General features: G+C 38.6%; 1 pseudogene; it reads left to right on the top strand.

The window, feature by feature from the left end:
- The first annotated feature begins 14517 nt into the window (after positions 1-14517).
- On the top strand, positions 14518-16199 carry LOC140574532 (uncharacterized; annotated as a pseudogene).
- The last annotated feature ends 5040 nt before the right edge of the window (positions 16200-21239 follow it).

Raw genomic sequence — 21239 nt, 5'->3', positions numbered from 1 at the left:
AATGCAGACTGAAAACCCTCCTCTTCTGAGAGTACTTGGGTGAAAATATACTCAAAATAAATAGAGATTTGCTGTTGTAAAGTAACAAAAGCTAAAATATAAACTGTGAAATGTAAGCCTTGGACCAATCTAGATTCAAGCCTAATCCCTAATTTCACAAATTTCACAAACTATGCCATCTCTAAAACTGATATTCAAAATTTCTTCCATAAAGAGAATGAATTTTACAACAGAACTAATATCTAAAACATGCTTTAGAGATCTGTGGATAGACAAAAAAGCCAGTTTGCAAAATGTGATTTCTGCTGTGCATTAGGATTTGCATTTGTACTGTTCATGAGTTGTATTGCACTATAAATTATTACTATTATAACTAATAGTGAATGTCCACAGTACAGGCTACAAAAAGTAAGTGAACCCTTGAATTTAATAACCTGTACATCCCCCTTTTAGCAGCAGTCACCTTTACCAAGCGTTTCCTGTAGCTGTAAATAAGCTTTGCACAACATTGAGGAGGAATTGTGAACCATTCCAAGTTTTTTCATTTCATCAATATTACTGGGATGTCTTACATGCACAGCCCTCTTCAGGTCACGCCACAGTATCTCAGTAGTGTTGAGGTCAGGACTCCAAAACTTGTCTGTTTTGGGTGTGTTATTACTCTGTTATTGCTTCACTCAACGTCTCTTCAGTCATGGACCGCTGCCCTTACATTTTCCTGTAAAATGTTTTCATGTGACTGAATACATTGTTGCCATAAAGATTAGAGGATGTCCTCTGGCCTAATGATGCACACTCCACCATGCTTCACAAATGGGATGAGGTTTTTGCAGTCTTCTTTGTCCTGTTCCAGTTCTGACATTGATTTTCCCCCCAGAAGCACTGGGGAACATCTAGGTGTTCTTTGGCAAACAAAGAACGTCAGTGGCTTCTTTCGAGGTGTCGGTCTATGAGCACCAGTTGTGTTCAGTGTTTATATTAGTAGTTGGAGGGTTTGGAGAGTCTTCTGTAGTTATTTTGCTGTTACCCTTGAAGTCTTTCGAGCCTTCTTTTAGGATTGCCTGATGTACTCTTGGAGTGATCTTAACAGGATGCAGAATGCACTCATAGGGAGAGAACACAGTCCTAATTTTTTCTTTTTTTTAACCGTGGACTGATGTACATTCAGGTCTTCAGCAAAGCTTTTTGTGGCTTGTTTAAATATTTGATCACAAAGCCAATAGTTTTTGTAAGTTGTCACGAGACTCTTCAACGTAAATGTGTTGTGCCGGTATCCTGGTGCATCCACAAATTTATGCTGCAGCCAAGGTAGGACAGATCCTGCACTGGTATACAAAGGCTTCTCCTACCTTAAATCAAAATGAACAGTTGCACTGCATTACATTTCTTTCCCACTGTCATTCACCACTGTTTCCATAATTAGTTAAGGTCACAAATGCAGGATTGCAGGTCATTCAATGTCTCGAAGGATACACAAGCTGTTTGCTATGATTTCTCTTGAAATATAAATGAAACTGTACAAAAAGCTGTAAATAAAACTTTCTCTGTTCTTCTGACTGGTTTTGTTTATGTGCCATTTTACTACATTTGTTCTGAATTAGATTTCTATGCAACATGATTCTGAATTATAGCTGGTTCCCATTAAACCTGTCATTCTCAAAACCTTGTCCAGTTAGCAAGCAACACTTATTGTGAATAATGGGAGCAGTGCCAGACATCTTATACTTATACATCTTATAGACAAAAAATACTTACCTCAATTGACCTGAAGGTGTCAGCAAGCGAATCTTTAAAAAATAGTATTATTATTTATATTAAATACTTGGTTATGTGTACCCTTGCCTCTGGACCAGTGCAATCCTGTTAGGTAAGGATTACACCAGTCATTTGAATTGAGTGCACATTTCATAGATCTTAGAACTTTCACCTGCTGTTCAAAGATTGAGACTGTCTGGAGGTTTTGGTTAGTCAACATGTCCCAGTGTTCTTGTCTTTTGAGCCAGTTGCACATAGATTTGAGCTTATGTCAGTGCTCTGATTGGACAAAGAGCACAAATGTAGTGGTAGAAGAGCAAGAATGGACACAAACAGAAAGTAGATTTCAAGAGAGTGGTGAAGGTCTTACCCTGACAGGTAAGGCAAATGTATCTAACTATCCAGGTGCTTTAATATCCATTACCCTTTTAAACCCTAGATATACTGCTTTGTTATTAATCCTAATTAATATGAATCATTAGGTAGTTTATTAACAGCATATCCCACATGGTCCGATTTTAGTGTGTGTGAAACTGTTAATTTTTAAAGTAATGCAGTTATGAGGGTGAATAACTGAAGTGCAGGCCTACGTACAGGGTTCAAGGAGTTCACTTTAACATACCTCATAATAAGCAGACAGCATTTCAGGGTACTTTTTCCGACTGTCAAGCTCAGCAGATTTATCTTCTGAAGCTCCTGCCCCAGCAAAACCAATTTTAAAGTAGGTGCTGTCCTGAGTGTGGACCAGCTGCTCCATCTCAAACTGCTCCCTAATTCTCTGCTCCAATTTGGCTTCTTGCTTTGACTGAATGTGGTTTATCATGTTCTGGAAAAGCAGAAAGAAGCAGTTAGAGAACAAAGTGTCAGTACAGCAATTAAAAGCTATTCGTGAAATTTCAGAATTATGGAAATATTCTTCATCCTAACGATAATATTTACCGTGGCAGAACACTGGAGGAGGGGATAGTTGGGGAAGCAGGTTTTAGACACAACAGAGAACTGTTTCTGGATGGTCTCTGCAATACAGTAGACAAGTTCAGACATGGATAATGGTCCATAAAATTACTGTCAAATTACATCAAATGTGCAGAAGTTTCTCTTACTAAGCTTAGACTGACTAATGAAAGTATCACCAAAGACCACTATGGAGCTTTTGTCTTGGGACTCGTATGTCCTTTTTTAATATGTAGTCCATGTCAGCCCTAATACTGCATGGCTTTTTTACAGAGGTGGCAACTAACAGTGTATCAGAACTTTCTTACTGTGCTTAAGTAGAGTTTTGAAGGATCTGTACTTTACTTAAGGATTCTTCTCCAACCAAACCTTAATGGACAACATGAAGAGTTGAACATTTCACCAGTTATCTGGATAAACTGTAAATGTACCACCAGTTTCTTAGTCTGTCCTTTTAGACTTTTATACTATTACTTGAATATAAAATATGAATCATATTTTAACTTTTACTTTAGTATTTTCTAACTGGAATATTTGTACTTTTACTGAAGTATGAGTCTTGTGGATTTCTACCACCTCTGCACTTTTATACCCTTACAGTATTTAGAAGATGCTCATATCCAGAGGCCCTAACAAATGTAGCTTTGTTGTCCACTCAGAAAATATAAAAAATTATCCATAGCTTGTGTAAACAAATTCAGGTCTGAAATACCATTGAGCTGAAATACCCTTGAGCAAAGACAAAGACAAAGACTGTTGGACTCTGAAGAGACACATTTAGACTTAAAGCTGATAGTCTAGACAGAAACACGTCTCACATAAATGCTACAGAAGACATTTGAAATGTTTCTCAAAGTAACAGGTCTTTAGTCAGCATTTGAAGTGAGGCACTGTGTTGTTCAGATAGCTGGATTCATTTGTTCCAACACTTGGGTGCCAGGACATGTGTCTCATGTATATGCTGTAGGATAAGCTGAGTCATAATTGAAGCTCAAGATGGCAGGATCTGTCGTATCAGGGATGTCCAACATCATCTTGCTGTTATTTAGCTTCACATGGTCCATAATGAGACATCAGCCAGACAAGCCAGGGTGGGACTGAAAACCTGAGTCTCAAAAAGCAAGAAGGAAATGTTTAGTTGAGTGTAATTACAATAATCAACAGTGGTAGGAAAAGCAATGAGTGGACGTTACATTGCCAGCAGAACTAGAATAAAGAGAAAAAATGGGCCAATTTCCATGTAGAGCTGATGATTACAAGAGGATGGACAGTAACACTTTTTGGCTGACAGTGCTGAAGATAGTGGAAAGGCCAAGAACAATCAGGACTGATGACAGTTTGACTGATCTTGCTTTTTTAGACATTGTGATGCTTGATAAGCAGATGCAGCCATGCTCTAGCTATCCATGCACAGATGGCCTCCCCTCACAAAACATGAATTAATATAATTAATTAATATTAATATAATAAAATCAATTCATAAATTAATTATTATATTATGTTTTTCATCAAAGTTATGTTACATTAAAGTGTTTAAACACAAAACAACAATTTTATAAAGCTCAGCACAGAAGCAGTAGGTTATAATAAACGTAGAGTGTAGGTTAACTTCATGGGTGACAATGGCCATGTTCTATTTGGGGAACCTCACGTGGGTTCCTATTTTCCCCTTTTTCTACAGTCTTTCATGTCACTAATCCTACAGTGAATTGTGGAATAAGAGCATTAAGAAATAGAGCTCTTTTTTTGTAAACAGTACTGGGAAATAACTACCACATCTGACAACATTTTTTTTTACATATTTTGTGAAGGCTGTTCATATTATTTTATCAGTTTAATGGGATACAGAAGTAGTTTGAATGTAGTAGTATATACTCAAATTATAATTTATTTATATTGTTGTTTTTAGCAACAGCCAATGTCACAAAGCTGCTTTTTTAGAGATCCGTGTGCCAGTCCCAAGTAAGCACACCAAGAAACCTTTAGAAGGAACCAAAACACTAAAAGCACGAAATACAGAAATAAATAGAGACAGAGACATCTCAAACTACTTCCAGAGGGCAGAAGGTATTACTATTCAAAAAAGACTTTGAAGAGCAGAAATATAGAGGCCATACAGCAAGATGCAAATCAGCCAGGAACTGATCAAGACATTTAGAGATATACAACAAAGGCTTTGGAAGTTTTATGGACTAATGAGACAAAGAGTAACCTCAACTTTATAAAAAGTGACAGAAAGGCAAAAGTGTGGAGAAAGAAAAGATCATGAGCTCATGAGCTCATCACTCAAGCACAACGTATGTAGTGTCATGAATTAGGCCTCCATGGCTGCTTCTGGAATGAGCTCACTATTCTTTATTGATAAAGAAACTCATGATGAAGCCAAATAAATTCAAAGGTCTGCCATCAGAGCAATGCTTCAATCTAAATTGGGAAAATGTCATCAAGCAGCAAGACAATGACCCAATGGCAAACAAGTAGAAGTTTTTAGAATGACCAAGTCAATCACATAAACCCTGTGAAGCATGTGTTTCACCTCCTAAAGAGGAGACTAAAAAGAGAACCCCCAGAAACCAACAGCAAGTGAAAGACAATGCAGTAAAAGCTGGAAAAGGATGAATGCAGTTTAGCGAGGTCAGGGAGGCCACCAGCTTGACGCAGTTACTGCAAACACTTTGTTTTTACCTAAAAATACCACTGATTTCTTCTTTACTGAAACAGCAGTAGTTCTGTACATACTGTACAGTCTATTTAAGCATCAAACAATTATATTATAAATGTAAAGATTGTGGTTGTATGTGGTGTCAACATACCTCTTATGACCCTGAGTCTCTCAATGGCTGGTGCTCTTAGTTGGATCACAAGCCTCTGCACCACCACCTCAAATACATTATAATCACTGAAGCCAGGCAGCTCTCTTGATCTGTATTTCAGGTCATATTCTTTCACCAGAGTCTGGAGCGTCTTTTAAACTGTGGTACATTTAAAACTTTTAATTGTAGTATTTTAAGAACAAAAACAAATAAACAAGCTGTCCAATGAAAAACATGTATCTCCATTTCTGTTCGTTTTTTGGTTTCCTCTATCATTTGAACCCTGTAGCTGCTCTGTTCACTGTGTAAATAATTCTGTATATTCTGAGTGGAATAGCTCCATTCAAAGCTAAGACCATTTTTGCCATCTCCTGTAAAATAACCATTTTAGGGATACACATTTTTGATTGGACAGCAACAATATATAGATTCATACCTGAATTGGAAGTGGATTGTGAAGTTGGTAACATTCCAAAATGACAGCAAAAACTACGCTAATTGTTTCGCATTAGCTGTAAGTCCATGAAAGTTGCATGGAAGTTGGTTCTATCCATTGCCAATTGCAGTTATTAGAAGTGTGGACACAAATATGTTTGAAAATTACTGGAATAGTGTTCCTTCAGGCCACTGGCCACCATCCCTGCTCATGGAGATCTACCTTCCGACAGAATTCTGCTCAAGCTCAACTGGATCAGATCCCCAACCCTATTTGGAAACTTCTCAGAGTAGATGTCCTGGAACAGGGTTGTGACCACTGGCTTTTCACCTATGAAAACCACAAAAACTGTTCACTTACACTCATCCTTTGTACTGTCAAGATGGTCCTTCCACTTTTTGAACTCTGAGCGAAGTTGAACAAACAAGCTGCCTTGATTGCCTTCACCAGATGCCACACAGGTAATCTGGTCATTGAACTGTATCAAGCACTGCGAAAACAATGAAAGACAGAAAGATGTTTAAACCATGTTCAAGTTGCTGGCTTTGTGAGTTTGAGAAAGTGGTCACTCACATTTATAAAGAACGCCCTAATGTTCTCGGAGTCTAGCGGAGGGCCAGTCTTATACCGACTCAACTCTTTTCTCGATTCCTGCAGCTGCTTCTTTATCACGTCTGAGAGCGTAGGAAGTGATACATGAAAGAGATTTGAGATCGCTTACATTTGTGTTCATTTTTTTCATTTTTTTTAAACTATGAATTAATGTACTTGGTACATATATATTGATAATGCCTTTTACTGACTTTTATAATTATCAAATAGTATCAAATACATCAAAAACAATATGACATGTGAAAAATATTCAAACAACCGTGAACACAGACAGATTCAAGTGGGACGTAATAATTTGCCTCAGCTCACCTAAAAGAATAGCAGAACTGGAACCTGAGTATCTTTTGCTTCATTTCACTTAAAAATAAAAGTACATTTTGGTTGATTGGATAATTGGAAATTTAAACGAATAAAGATTCATAACTGATCCACAATCTGATTTAACTTGGCATACGATTGGAGTACCCACCCCAGCAAGCCTAGTCTGCAGCCTTAAATAGCTAAAAGGCCTGCCTTCCATTGTGGGATTACCAGGCTAAATTGACTATTAGCATCTAGCCAGCTAACACTTAGATTTTTTATAGTTTTATTTATGGATAAGGATCAGGTTCATATGTGGGGAAATTCATAGTGAAAGTTGTAGTTTGGCAATCAGCTGAAAGTAGGGTGACCATAGTTTGATTTTGTTTTGTTTTTTTATGAGGATGCTGAGCACACAGGCTGTAATATCCTCAATAGCACACATGGCCAAATAATCTCCTTTCATTTTTTATTTTTTTATAACAATATAAAAAAATAGAATAAAGTCAGCAACCTAAAAAGACTATTTTATTAGACACTTTTCAGTGTTCCTGGTCTGAAAGAGGCTACAACAGGCTATAACTAACAATGTAACTCAAAAATCAGATTATTGATTTGCACATTTCAGAATATTTGGTCCGCTTGGTTTAATGACTTATTTGTGTATTTTGTCACTGCCTTGCAAAAACCTTATATTTTAACAATTATTTTTTTTGTATTTTTACAATAAATAAAATACTTTTATTTTTTATTTTTTTTAACTTTTTGATATCATTTGAATCCTAAAGTTGTTCTTTATATTGTGGTAGAAGTTCATGGTGAATGGACCAATAGCAGAAAAGCTCCCTCCATCTTCCTCAATCCTTATTACCTTATTAAAGTTGGTTAAAGAAGGCTGAATCAGGTTCATGCAGTCTGATGTGTTCAACCAGATCCTGAGTCAATTTAGTCTTGCACAAACTGTTCCTTTCAAATCTTTTGTATAAGCAGTTCTCTCAGAAAGTTCTTTTTCTCAGCTTGACTTTATGTTGACTGACATTTCTTACATTGCACTGCTGTCCCGTAATTGAATAAGTTGAGGATAGCAAGCATATATATATATATATATATATATATATATATTTATATGCATGCTATCCTCAACTTATTCAATTATGGGACAGCAGTGCAATGCTTTAGATTATGCAGATATGGCTCAGCAGCTTCAGGTATGGAATGATTGTTGGTGCCAGATGGGCTTGTTTAAGTATTTATATGACTGCTGATCTTTGGGCACTCTAGAGTTACTCTCTAGAGTTTCCTCAGAATAAAGCAATAAGGAAAATGAAATAAGAAAACATCCAGTGAGCAGCAGTTCCTGCACATGAAATTGGCTTGTTGCAAAGAGAGCTCAGAAAAGATTGAACCCTGAAACAGAAACAGCCTAAGACCAAGTAAGCTTCCATTTCTGTCAGCCAAGAAAAGAAAGCTGAGGCTGTGGGCACAGGCTCACCAAAACTGGACAATTAAAGCCTGAAAAATTCAGCTTGGTTTAATTCACCAGGAGTTCTGCTGAGCTGAACAGATGTGGAGGCCAGAATTTGGCACAAGCAGCATGAATTCATGCACCTAATCTGCCTTTAGTCAACAGTTAGCATAAACGAATCTGAGCATTGTTGCTGACCGTGTGCTTTCCTTCATAGCTAAGGTTTACCCATTTTCTACTTACTCTTTTCTAACATTGACCAGAATCTCAAAGAAATGTTTCCATCATCTTGTGGAATTTGTGATTCGAGTGTAAAGGGACCTCTTACTCAGTATTAGTACAATAATAATAATAATAATAATAATAAGTACCTAATAAAGTGCTCAATGAGTTTGTCTATGTGTCTATTTGAGTAAAGCTTAATTGAATGTGCTGCACAAAATGAAAACTAAGCAGGTGACTTAATTTTGACTAATCTTTTCACATGCATGACCTCAGTGCTAAAACACTCAAATACATACAACCTCAGAAATACAGACTCACTGACATCAGGTTCTGATATGATTGGCCTAAATATTATGAATGTATTATATCTGATTGGATGAGCCAGGCGTGTTGCTTTTCTACAATGTTGAACAGGAGAGGAATACTAAATGTATTTCTTATGGAATTCCTTCAGTGAAATCCTGAAGTCCCTTATTGATTTGATGAAAATGTAGCTAATTTTAGTTGTACTGTAATTATTCTGATACCTGGAGGGTTTGAAGCTGGTTTGTGCTCTTAGGTGTGTTTGTGTGTTGTTTTTGTAGGTACACTTTTTCTATTTATTTATTTTGTGCAACCTGGTGAAGCCAAAGACAAATTTCCATTTCCATTTATCTTCTTTTTTATTCTAATCTTCTTTATATTACAAAATCTCTGGTTGTTGTGACTGACACAGTCTGTTATTTTAATTACAATCTTGGTGCTGTTCAGGTATTTGTTGTGAATAAAAAAAACCAGCTTTGATACATCAGAAGTCTTAAAAGTCGTCTATAATAGCATTTATTACATAGCATGTATTTCTGTCTGTCTTCAGCTTGGTCTTTAATAACTGTGCAAGCAAAAAGGTTAATACCTTCAAACCATTGTAGAGAGAAATATTCTACCATAACTTTGTATTATTTTGGGGCTGGTTTGCAATCCACATGACATGCTACTCTTAAATAGGCATACTCTGCTAAACTGCTGTAATACGTCTTTATGAAATATTTTCAATAGCTTTTAAATCATTAATCAGAATGCTCCAAAATAAGTTATATTTAATCAAGTGCATTCTACACAACATACTACCCCTCTTATATAGCTAGCCTTAACAGCTCTAGCTAAAGTGTGAAATCATTTTAATAGCTTTTGAATGGATGACCATATCATCCCAAAATGCAGATTTTACCAAAATATTGAACTTTTAGTGGACATTCTGGGCAACTCATAACACACAGCATGTTATCTGATTTGATCAAATAATGGAAATGCAATATGAATACATTATTGAGATGAAGTAAATGTAAGAAACGTAACAATTGTCCAAACACACAAATTAATAATAAATTCAATACAAACAATGAGTAGCTACATAAATAATACATTTACTATAAAATAATTATATTCACCTGTTAATGTTGAAGCTTCATTGCAATATTAATAAACAATGACATCTTATTCATTCAGCTACAGTTAACAACTGGATCATTTACAATATGGAAATGTTATTATATTGAATATGCATACTGAATATGCTGTGTACAGCTTATACTACATCACCTGACATGTCACACAACGGTTAAAATAGATAGACGGAAAGGAAGGAGGTTTGGATGGATTGAAGTTTAGGTATCTATCTGTTAATCTATGGTGAATCTATTAGTCTACGGTGGATGGAAAGAAGGGGGATGGAGGATTATATAGGTAGTAACATTAAATTTAAAAGGATACATAAAGAGACAGACAGATAGATAGATAGATAGATAGATAGATATAAAGCAGGATATATAGATAAGAGGAATGAGGTTTAGATGGATGGAAGATTAGATATCTATCTATCAAACTATAGTGAATGGAAGTATCTGTCTATCTATGTGTCTATATGTCTGTCTATTAGTCTACGGTGGATGGAAGGAAGGAGGATGGATGATTATATAGGTAGTATCATTGAATTTAACAAGATACATTAATAGAGATATATTAATAGATAGATAGATAGATAGATAGATAGAAAGACAAACAAACCGATCATAAGATTAATCAATGGATAGTGTTTTAAATATCTATGTATTTATCTATCTGTATTTATTATTTCTGTATCTATGTATTTATCTATCCCATCTATATTTTTCCTTGCTGTCATTCCATTCCGTTCCACCTCTATCACTCTTTTTGCCTGCCTTTCCATGTCTTTCCATCATTTTGTTCAACTGCCTGCCTATTCCGCATACCTGTCATTTTAACTGTCTGTCTTTCTGGCTGCTTGTATTATCTATCTGACTAAATGTCTTTCTACCTGTCTTTCTTTCCTGTCTGCCTGTCTCTTTCCCTCTGCCTGTCTTTCTTTCCAACTGTGTGTCTTTCTGCCTGCCTGTCCTTTAAACTCTCTTTCCAACTGTCTCTTGTCATCTGTTGTGCCATCTCTCTTTCTTTCTGCCTGTCTGTCCGTGTTTCTGCCTGCCTGTCTATGCATCTGTCTGTCTTTTAAACTCTCTCCTTCCAGCTGTCCTTGTCTTTTCCACTTTTGTCTTCTTTCTCTCTGTCTGCCTGTATTGTGTTTCCATCTAAATATCTGTAGTTAAACCAGTCTGCCAGCCTGTCTGTCTTTCTGCCTGACTTTTCATAGCTCTCATTCCAACTGCATGTCTTTCCATTTGTTTTTTCAACTGTCTGCCAGCCTGTCATTCCAACTACCTGTCTGTCTATCTGTCAGTCTTTTGGCCTGACTTTCCATGTCTTTCCATCATTTGTTCAAACTGCCTGTCATTCATTTTCTACCTGTCTTTCTTTTTTTCTCCCTCTCTTTACATCTGCCTGTCTTTCTTTCTGCCTGTCTTTACATCGGTCTTTCTTTCTGCCTGTCTTTACATCTGTCTTTCTGCCTGCCTGTCTTTACATCTGTCTTTCTGCCTGCCTGCCTGTCAAATCAACTGTCATTCCACTTCTCTTTCTTTGTGTCTGTCTGTCTGTCTTTCCAACTACATGTTTTTCCATCTGTCCATTGTTCTTTATGTCTCTCTTTCCAGCTGTCTGTCTTTCCACCTGTCTCTCTGCCTGGTGGTCTGTCTTCCCATCTCTCTGTCTTTTTGCTTGCCTGTCTGTCTATCTGTCTTTCTGCCTGCCTTTCCAACTGCATGTGTTTCCATTTGTTATTTTGTCTGCCTATCCATTTTACTGTCTTTCTGTCTGAAAGAGATCTGAGATCTGCCTTCATCTCTACACTTTATTGCAACATCATAATGAAGCTTTTGTGTGTTTTCTGCTTTTGTCTTACAGTGTATGATGAGGTTGATGACATCCATCCTGTGATGGTGAACATTTGTCACCGCTTCAGCTGAAACAGTGCTGGGAGTTTTCCTCTAAAGGACTCCTATGTGATCTTCAAGAGATGCTCAGCAAAAGTGTAAGCACCCCACTTCCATTTCCACCAGCAGACCTACAGAAGACTCTTAAATTCAGTGATGCTCTCAGAGGTGTACAGGTTCAAGGGGAGGTGCTTCAGTGTGTGTCTAATATTACACTAAATTATGTAAGCACTCCCTTGATGATGTTGGTGTAACGGGCCGTCTGCATCCTGAAGTGATTCCATTGTTTTGGTCACGTACTTACTAAACATAGACGCTGTGTGGGTTCTGTGTGGTAAAATGTAGCTTCTGGTTTCTGGTGGGTGTTTTTCTTTTTAATAAGGCTGATATTCTTTTATATAAGTGGAACTATATGTACATTTTGCCGTGTCAGGATGAAATATGATTTTTTTTAGCTGGTATAATAAAACCTTTTTACTTAATTTCATTGTTTTATTTGCTGTTAATGTCATATTGTAATGGTATGGGGTGCAGTTTCTTTTAATTTAATCTTCATAAACATTGTTAATGTCTTTCTGTTTCTGTTGCTCTTTCAATTAATGCTAAAGTTCAATATGTTTACTATTTACTTTCTATAAATAAACAGTATAGAAAGACATTTTGATCATGAGTGGATATTTCTGGTACTCTTTAGTCACTATAGGGTCCAAAATGGCTCATCACTGAGGTGGTACATCTAAAAGCACATGCTCGTGCCTTTTGCAGAGGAGACACCGTTGTACCATAGTTTAAAGGTGCATTTTAGCCTCTTGGGGAACTTAATAGAACCTTAACTTGTACAAAAAGTACTTGTGCTGAAAGGTTCTCTGTGGTATCTCAATAGGGTACAATAATGTGCACTATATAAGGGAGAAGCCCTCAACTGACTGCACAATAGAAACACCTATATCTGTATGCTGTTCATCGACTTTTCCTCCGCCTTCAAAACAGTCATCCCCACCAGACCTGGAAATCAACACCTGCATTTGTAATTCGGTTTTGGGACATCCTAATAAAAAGACCCCATTATGCGCGGTTGTGTAGTTCTGTGTCCTGCAGACTCTCTGTGTGACAGTGGAATATGGCAGCTCCACTGTGGCAGACTGAGGCTCTGCAATAGGTGGTGAGAAATGCTCAGGACATCATATCTGCATATAAGTTCCCCTTCCATGAGAGATGTTCCTCACCAGCACTGTGTGTGGAAGGAGATTGCAGGGACACCTTTCACTCCAGCCACACACTGTATAACCACCTACCATCCAGGAGGAGATGAAGAAACCAGTGAGATGAGACTGTCAGTGTTTGTGTTGTAATATTTCACATTAAAATATTCAAATCTAGGACCGCCTACTTAATCTGCCTCGGCACTTGTAAAGCCATCACTAGACAATATGACAGGAACGACATTCTCTCATTTCTTGAAAAAGTTGTCAGTAGTTTAGTGTTCTGATGGATTTTAGTTCAGTTCAATGTGAAGGAAAGGACACTCTCCCTCTCTATGGAGTTCACTCTTATAAAGCAAAAACACACAACAACAGCTTCTGTACTCGACAATCTAATACAATGTCTTTAATATTCAGCCTCCAATCACTCACTATTAAGGGCACAGAAGCCGTTCACTCAAATAGAAGAGTGCACTTCTATATAGTGAGAAGGAATCCCTTTGGAATTGACCTCATGGATGGAGCTTGGATGTCACCATGTGGTCAAACTGATAAACTGCAAGAGTTATAAATAGATGCACATATTGACAAAATCTGAATAAATGGAAAACATTAAACTTTACTAACAAAAATAGCAGAATCTTCTGCAATTTAACAAAAAGACTTTAGTTATGCTGATATATCTCTGCCAAATACATCAAATACTGTCAATAATGCATTTAAAAATTAAGAACTGCTAGAAAATATGTAATTTCTTTTGTAATGTAAATTATGTAATGTAATTTCTTCTTACATTTCTAATATTTAAATCAAGCATAAATGACCCATCCCCACATTCCCCAATACACACATAAAGGTATTACAGTCCATCTGTGCAACATGTTGGGTGCAGATTCCTACCAGAGCCCCACCAGTTACAGCAGACATATGACTCCCATCATAAAGCTATGAACTCTGCAAGTGTTTCCGGTTCTGGTGGACAGGTCGTACGCTCGCTCACCTGCTGTTTGATTGTTTGCTCTCTTATTACTTGAAAAAATTACTTGTTACTCCTCAGCCTCAGTTGATATTCCTTCATCTTCGCTTTTGCTTATTTCTCTTAGCTAGTTGATTTTGTAATCTTTGTGCCAACTGCGACCTCTTGCTTCACGTTCCTTCGTCTCACCATCCGTCGATTGTGTTTCTGTGTGTTTGTTTACCTCGAGGAACATGGTGACCGTGGAGGAACGTGCTCTTCGAACGCTCAGCTAGGAGCTTGCCCTGCTGGACCGGCAGATCCAGTGGCTGTTGGAGTAGCGGGCTCTACCAACAGAAGACGAGGCTGGGGGCCGTTGGCACCGTGGTTCTCCACGTTGGAACAAATGTCGTCTCGGCAGCGAGGTTCTGAAGTAGCACTTCCGCAAGCTTCTGGTATCACACCGTCCGGAAGAAGATGGACGCCCGCGTACGGTTGAAGGAGCGAGCCGTTCAGCCGTCTCTCCACTGCTGGCTTCGGGATTGGTGCGTCAGCGTTGGAGCAGACTTCTTAGACATCTGGGAGAGGTTTCGGGAGCATCCAGCCCTCTACCGTAGAGATGGGCTTCGTCTGAGCCGCCTGGGGTCTTTTACAACCTGATTAGACTCAACATTAGCGTTTCGTGATGTTCGAGTACTAGCAACTCCCGCGTTAAGTTTGGGCTGTTAAATGTACAGTCTCTAGCACGTAAAGCTGTCATTGTCAATGAAATGATTACTGTAAACCCCCTCAGTTCACTGTCTTTGTGAAACGTGGGTTAAACCTAATAAATTATTGCTGTGAATGAATCGACTCCCCCAGGCTTTAACTACTGCAGTTTTCCACTAAGGTCTGGTCGTGGCGGCGGCGTAGCCTCAATCTATGATTCAGTTCTAGGTATAATCCTAAACTCAGGTTATGAAGCTAAATCATTCAAGTGCTTAGCCTTAAAGTGGCAGGCTTTTCTCCGGCTTCTAGAAAGCAGCACTCTTTTCTGCTTATTACAGTCCATCATCCTCCTGGACCTTATACAGATTTTCTTGAAATGCAATTTTTGTGAAATTGCTGACTTTTCAGAAGTAGCTGTCTCTACTGATAAGGCTTTGATTGTTGGAGATTTCAATATTCACTTTGAAAAGACTCAGGACCCCCTTAGAACTGGGTTTAAATCAATCTTAGATGCTTTGGGATTTATTTAAAATGTTATAGGTCCAACTCATAGATATACGTCCAACCATACACTAGACCTAGTTCTGACCCTGCGTATTGAAACAGAACATTTAGTAAGCATTTCTCAGCCTGACTCCATTTCTGACCTTTACCTAATCCCCTGACCCTAATGCTTGCCGCTAACCCTTGTGGGAAATCCTGACTCCTGATCCGGACCTTGGAGGAATCACTGTCTCCGTGTTTAGCTTGTTTTTTCTGCTTTCTACCACTTTCTAGCACTTATTTAGCGGCATAGCTGGAAAGCTAAGGCAATTGCTAGCGCTAAGGCCGAAGCTAGCCCACCGGAACACCACTCCCTCCCCCCGATTCGAATGTCAAACAAGTTTGCCCCGCTCAGTGAAACACCCGCTGAGAAGCCAGTTCAAAGAACTCTGGTAATAAGAGACTCTATTGTTCGACACGTGAAAATAGCTCGTCCTTTAGAGGCTCCAGCTGTAACCATTAGCTGTTTACCGGGAGCCAGAGCACCGGACATTAGCGGCAACCTTAAGTGGTTAGCAAACAGGAGATATTTAAGGATAGTTATTCATGTAGGGGCCAATGATATTTGTCTGCGGCAGTCTGAAGTTATGAAGGATAATATTAAAGAGGTGGTTAAACTGGACCAGATGATGTCCGATGCCGTAATTTGCTCTGGCCCCATCCCAATGAGTCTTACAGCCGACTGAGCTGAGTCTTACAGCCGACTCACAGCGCTGAACCGCTGGATGTCCAAGTGGTGTTCAGACAATCATGTGGGCTTCATAGATAATTGGTTACAGTTTGAGGGCAAGCCTGGTTTTTTAGGTAGGGATGGTGTCCACCCCACGCGGGAGGGTGCTGCCCTACTTTCGTGCAGCATAGCCCATAGTCTGCTAGTTAGACGGCAGAGGAGTGTAAAAGGCTGCTGACAATCCAGAGTCGAGACCAGGCCGCATACAGAACGGCTAAACCGACCGTCTGCGCGCTGCTTTGAGGCGTCACCTGAGTTTTACCGTATTGAGACTGTGCCCCGAATTAAACCCAAACATAGAACATCTAGATAAGCTCGTTTTAATCATTTAATCAGTGTTAAATCAAACGATCTCGCAATCAAATGATAACAGCAGCACCTCAGACCTCGGTCTAGAGCTCGGTCTACTTAATATTAGATCACTAACCTCGAAAGCAGTGATCGTAAATGAAATCATATGTGATCAGAAACTGGACCTTTTCTGCCTAACTGAAACCTGGATTAGACCTGATCAATATATAGCACTAAATGAAGCCTCTCCCGCAGGTTATAAATATGTACATAGCCCTAGATTATCAGGCAGAGGAGGTGGAGTATGCATAATCTACCAGAATACACTAGATATTACTCAAAAACACTATCACCTTTACTTCTTTTGAGATTCTCTACATTAATATATCAAATCCAACCACAAATAAAAATGCATTCACACTAGTTAATATCTATAGGCCTCCAGGGCCCTATTCTGAATTTTTAAAAGAACTTAGTGACTTTGCTGCAGACTTGGCAGTGTGCAGCGACAAAGTTATAATAGTAGGAGACTTTAATATTCATTTAAAAAAAACAGACAATCCATTAACAAAGGCGTTTGTATCAATCTTAGATTCTGTCTACATCACACAAAACATAACTGGACCCACACATTACTGTAACCATACCCTAGATTTAGTCCTGACCCTGGGTGTTAGCATTGATCATCTAAATATTGTACCTCAAAGCTCAGTAATATCAGACCATTATCTAATCTCCTGAGCTACATCTTAGGCAAAATGTTAATTTGTCTCCCCAACACTGTCTAAAGTGCACAATAACCGCAGTGACAGCTGTACAGTTTACTAAAAACATCCCACCCCATCAACCTTAGCTTACACTCCGCCAGACCAAGCGGAGCTCGTTAAATTAACAAACGATCTAGAGAATACCCTTTGATCAACCTTAGACAAAGTAGCACCGTTTAAAAGTAAAATGACAAGGCAAAAAAGGCTCGCACCGTGGTACAGTGATCAAACTTGTACCTTAAAACAAACAGTGCGGAAACTAGAGCGTAAATGTCGGACGACCAAACTAAAGGTGTTCCACTCTGCGTGGAAGGACAGCCTTAGTCAATATAGAAAGTCACTCATTAAAGCTCGCTCAGTGTATCTGGCCTCGCTAATTGAGAAAAATAAAAACAATCCCAGAATACTTTTTAGTGAGATCTCTAAACTTACTAAAAGCCAGGCAGATACTCAACCCAATCTTTAACCATAAAACTTGTTTTTATGAACTATTATAATAATAAAATAGAAAATATTAGACAACCAATCCAACCCTGCTTATTAAATCAAACATGGCCGTCACCTGGTGGAGCTGTTTTAGAAGATAACTTAGTTGTAGAACAAAGACTGGAAGCCTTCAACCCACTTCCACAGCCAGAACTAGAAAAAATTATTTACTCATCAAATTGTACAACCTGTCCACTCAACCCAATTCCCTCTAAATTGCTAAAAGTAATACTCCCAATCATAATCAGACCTCTTTTAACAATTGTAAATTCATCCCTTAGCCTTGGGCATGTACCCCAAACCCCAAAATTAGCAGTCATAAAACCTTTAATCAAGAAACCAAATCTTGACCCCAGTGTATTGTCTAATTACAGACCCATCTCCAACTTAACATTCGTATCTACAATATTAGAAAAAGCTGTGGCCCAACAACTCTGCTTATACCTGAGTAAGAATGACTCGTATGAGAAATTCCAATCTGGATTTAGACCCAATCACAGCACAGAGACAGCCCTAGTGTTGATGATCTCCTTCTTGCCTCTGATCAAGGCTACGTATCTTTATTAGCCCTACTAGACCTCAGTGCAGCCTTTGATACAATAGATCATACTATATTACTAGAAAGATTAGAGAAAATGGTTGGAATCACAGGGACAGCCCTATCGTAGTTCAAATCATATCTAACGGGACGCTATCAGTTTGTAAAGATAAAATATTTATCTTCAAATTACACAGAAGTAAGATATGGAGTTCCGCAAGGCTCAATTTTAGGGCCGCTACTATTTACATTATACATGTTACCACTGGGCTCAGTTATAAGCAGACATGGCGTTAATATCCATTTCTATGCAGATGACACACAGCTCTATATATCAGCCAAACCTGAAGATAAATTTAGATTACACAAAATGGAGGACTGTGTAAAGGATATAAAACTCTGGATGTCACATAACTTCCTTCTCCTCAACAGTGACAAAACCGAGGTTCTCCTTTTAGGTCCAAAAGACACTAGAAATAAACTATCTGACTTAATGTTAGACTTGGCTGATACTTCCATTATTCCTGGTTTAGTGGCTAAAATCTTTTTTTTTTTAGCAATTGAGCAACTAAACTAGCCAATATTAGTAGGACAGCCTTTATGCAGAAACTCCTTATCTCTACAGGACGCAGAAAAGCTAGTACACACTTTTATTACTTCAAGGCTAGATTACTGTAATGCACTTTTGTCAGGTTGTTCCAGCAAGAACCTCAATAAACTTCTGCTGGTTCAAAATGCTGCAGCCAGGGTCCTTACTAAAACTAGAAAATCTGACCATATCAGTCCAGTTCTATCAGCACTTCATTGGCTCCCAGTTAAATTCCGTATTGAATACAATTTTTTTCTATTAACATATAAAGCCCTACATGGCCTCGCTCCTGAGTACCTGCAGGATCTTATTACATATTACAAACCTTTAAGACTACTTAGATCTCAGGGTGCTGGACTCTTACTCGTTCCCAAAATTCAGTAAACCTCAGCAGGGGAAAGAGCCTTTTCTTATAAAGCTCCACAACTCTGGAATAACCTTCCAGATAATGTTTGGGACTCAAACACAGTCTCAATCTTTAAATCAAAGATGAAAACTCATCTGTTTAGTTTAGCTTTTGGTAATTAATGTTTCCCCTTAGATAAAGGGTGTAGATCCAGGGGTTCGCGGACCCAGAGAATTGTAGTACACTGAGATGCTGGAGCTGTCGTCTCACTGCTTACACGCAATCACTCAGGTTTGTGGACGGTTGAGCAGATAGATGCTGGCTTTTTCAGGGTGCTCCCGTGTCTGTGTTACCTTCTGGCTCTCTCCTTTTAATTAGGCTGTTATAGTCAGACCTGCCGGAGTCATCAGACACATTCTGATACTGCTCAACATTCTCTGCTCTCCATAAAATTCCTCTCAGAACGAACTCTCTTTTTACCTTCTCCGAGTAAATGGCCACCCAGCCTGACCTGCTGGAAGATTGCCCGCTGAGGTCCCCTCTACCTGCGTCAAACCAGCTGCGTAACCAACTCGTAACTATCTGCCATTATTAATACCACCATTATTATATTGGTTGGCTTGCTCACTGGGGGTCTTTGACCATCATGTCTTACGTTATTTTCTTCTTTCTTCTTTGTCTCTGTCTTTTATTAATCACTATTTATGTAAAGCTGCTTTGTGACGACAACAGTTGTAAAAAGTGCTATACAAATAAATCTGACTTGACCAGACATGTTTGTAGTCTTAAACCAGGATATCCTCCTGCCGCCTCGCTTTATGAGCAAACGTACCGTAACAATGTCTACAGCTATGTCTGGCATCATAGTCATGCGGAATACAAAAAAGCTTTAATTAAAGCCAAATCATCATAAATTGCATCACTAATAGACAATAACAAACACAAGCCCAGATTCCTTTTTAATACTGTGAATAAACTCACCAGCAGTCACAGACAAACTAACTCAGCCATTCCTGCTGACATTAGCAGGATAAAATTGAAAACATTGGACTAAAAACCACTGCAGTGAATGTTGATGAATGGTGCACCAGCTGTAATGCACACTCTGAATATTTCCATCCGGTTACTACAACACAGTACACACAGTTGTAGACAGGTTCTACCTAGGGTTATACAACCAGTACTGGCCATAGTTAACTCTTCCCTCAACATTGGCTACATTCCTAAATCCCTTAATTCAGCAATTATCAAGCCTTTTCTTAAAAAAACTAACCTTGACCCCAATGAGCTTGGTATTTATAGACCAGTCTCAAATCTCCCCTTTATAGCCAGGGTCCTAGAAAAAGCAGTGTTTCAGCTGCTGTGCACCTACCGCCACAACAGTAGCATTTACAAGGCCTTTCAGTCTGATTTAGACCCGACCACAGCATTGAAACAGTGTTACTAAGAGCCACAAATGACCTCATTTCATTTAATAGGGGCTGCACTACTATTGTGCTGCTTGACCTTAGTGCTGCCTTTGACACAGAAGGTCATGCAATTCTGCTTGACAGGCTTGAAAATACTCTAGGAATTGAAGGATCTGCCCTCGCTTATCTAACAGATCGCCACCAATGCGTTTACTTAAATAATGAATATTCTTACTACTCAAAAGTAAGATATGGTGTTTCTCAGGGATCAATCCTGGGTCCGCTACTGTTTACTCTTTATATGCTGCCGCTGGGCAAAATAATCCGTAAACATGGTATTGACTTTCATTGCTATGCTGACACCCAGCTCTACTTATCTGCCAAAGCAAATGAGGACATTTGGTGAACAGACTGTCAGACTGTTTAATCATGAGCTGCATGAAGAATTGTACGATGAAATGCAGATATTGTTCAATTTTACTCCGAGTAAATGGCCACCCAGCCTGACCTGCTGGAAGATTGCCCGCTGAGGTCCCCTCTACCTGCGTCAAACCAGCTGCGTAACCAACTCGTAACTATCTGCCATTATTAATACCACCATTATTATATTGGTTGGCTTGCTCACTGGGGGTCTTTGACCATCATGTCTTACGTTATTTTCTTCTTTCTTCTTTGTCTCTGTCTTTTATTAATCACTATTTATGTAAAGCTGCTTTGTGACGACAACAGTTGTAAAAAGTGCTATACAAATAAATCTGACTTGACCAGACATGTTTGTAGTCTTAAACCAGG

This window comes from Salminus brasiliensis, chromosome 12, assembly GCF_030463535.1.
Source record: "Salminus brasiliensis chromosome 12, fSalBra1.hap2, whole genome shotgun sequence".
Taxonomy (NCBI): domain Eukaryota; kingdom Metazoa; phylum Chordata; class Actinopteri; order Characiformes; family Bryconidae; genus Salminus; species Salminus brasiliensis.
The sequence above is the reverse complement of the archived record's forward strand: the minus strand, read 5'-3'. Positions and strand labels throughout refer to the sequence as shown.